Source organism: Eretmochelys imbricata, chromosome 1 (assembly GCF_965152235.1).
Source record: "Eretmochelys imbricata isolate rEreImb1 chromosome 1, rEreImb1.hap1, whole genome shotgun sequence".
Lineage (NCBI taxonomy): Eukaryota > Metazoa > Chordata > Testudines > Cheloniidae > Eretmochelys > Eretmochelys imbricata.
The window spans coordinates 67,940,357-67,942,534 of NC_135572.1; positions in this window are offsets into that span (position 1 = coordinate 67,940,357).

Below are 2,178 nucleotides of genomic sequence, written 5' to 3' on the forward strand. Positions count from 1 at the left end.
ATTCTTTGTTTAGCTCACATTTTTGTTTACTTTTTCTGGCTGTCTCCTACACATAACAAACACAAGCCTGTTCATTTTGGATTACAATTTAAATTATCTGGGCCTGCAGATGGAAAGGGGGAGAGAGGACTGGTGTTTTCTATCACTGGTTCCCTTTGTTATCCCTTTGATTCCACATTTGTATTTGTTCCCAGGTGATTCTCGTTTCTTCATGGCAGTTCCCCACTTCTGATGGCGTGGCTGTTGGCACTTTAGTGGTAGGACCCACTGTCATCACCAGAGGTCAAATTGCCCAGCACCCTCTTCCAGCAAAAGAGGCTACTCAGCCCATATTTACAGTGAGAAGGCTCATTTAACCTCCAGTTTGACAGCCAAAGCCCCTGCAAGAGGCTCTACCCAAGGACATAATGGCCAAACCCTTTAGTAAGCAGGGAGGGGCCAAAAAGAAATCAGATCAAAAGAGTTCCACATGACCACGGACAAGTGTCCCCAGATTCCACGTTACTGACTTCTCAGATCAGAGACACTTCCAAAACTGATAAGACCTAGGGTAATTAAATGTTTCTGGCACTTCTACAAGGATTCAATTTGAAATTCAATTTGAGACTCACTCTGAAAATCTAGGATTAAAAGAAGATTATTTTTTCTTAATGCAGTATCATTTTGGGGATTTGAACATTACAGTTGTAAATATGGATGATATATTCCGTCACAACAATCCAGCATTCATTCTCTACACATTTTGAGGTATGTCATAATGACAGATAATGCTGCCCCTTTTGGCCCAAGAGGTTAGGCTTATCTGGGAGTTCTTGCAACTTGTTTCCATTTGAAGAAATGTATTATATGAGTCAAGTATTTCTTTGGTGCAATTCTGTTTATTTACAAAAAATGTACACAGAGTCCTGTTTCCCCAAACACAGTAGAACAGAATGCAATTTCCTTGCTCACTGTTTACAAGCCTCTTTCCAGCCAGCACTCTGCCCAAAGAAGCTTTCTCTCTTGGCTCCCAGTTAGGGTCACACTCACCCAGAGCTTCTCTGGCTTCTTCTCACTTTTCTGGGTGATAACTTCTGACATACACAAGCATACTCAATTGCAATCTAATCAATGCCCCAGCCCCTGTGTTTGCAATTAGTTCCTAAGGATACCCCTCTTATTCTCCCTGAGTTAGTTTTTAGGCCTTCCATATCACCAGTGCTTTGGGTAGTGGCTTTTATTTTTTCAGCTATCTTACTCAATAAAGGAACTTAACTGCTTCTCCCATTTAGCCAGACTGAAGTGTAGCTAGCACACCCTTCAGTTTCACCAAGGTATCTGATTGCCCATAGATAAAAGACACACTTGCTGTCAGGGACCAACAACCTGCAACATAAAACATTTTACAGTTTATCTGGAAATTCTTAGAGAATGAAATAGATTCTAAAAATTCAAAGTCTGGGTCTACCTGTCAGAATTCAAGGGAGTGCTATTGAAAGCTTTTTGGAAAAAAAAATATGTTGAGAGTAGCCTTGGGACTGAGCCCTGAGATTTTTTTCATAGAGTGGTCACATATTAATACAGACATCTTGTAGACCAATTCTCTTCACATTCATAATCACATAACATCCATGTGGCACTTACAACAATTCCTTACATGGCAGGGTAATATTAGTGAAGTATTTAATTTATACTTAGTTATCTTTTAAACAATTTAGGAGGTGGGAAAAAAGGAGGATCCAGCACCATGTAACCAGCTAGCAGATACAGCAAGGGTGCCACACACTGATAGTAGACCACAGCAGGAGAACCAACGATATAGGAAGAGCATAATGTTTTTGTTGAAAGACCGCGATCTGGTTAGAGGTTAGAGTTCTAGAATAGGTGTAGATTTATCAAATGATTTGAGGGACAAGCCTATTACCATAAGCCAATCCTACAATGGGTTCAGCATCCCCTCTCAGGGTGCTAGGTCCATTCTTCTCCCAGTGGTATTATTGGGATAACTCAGGGAGTCCTCAGAACCTTTCAGTATTGGGACCTGTGACTGTTCCATCAATAGACACTGTGATAAATGAAGTGGTGGGGGGGAGGGGTAGCTCCCTTTGATGGATACCCAGACAGCCAGTTAGCTGTAAAATCCCTCTTGGTAGCTGTTCTCTACTTGTTTTACCTGTAAAGGGTTATAAAGTCCCCCAG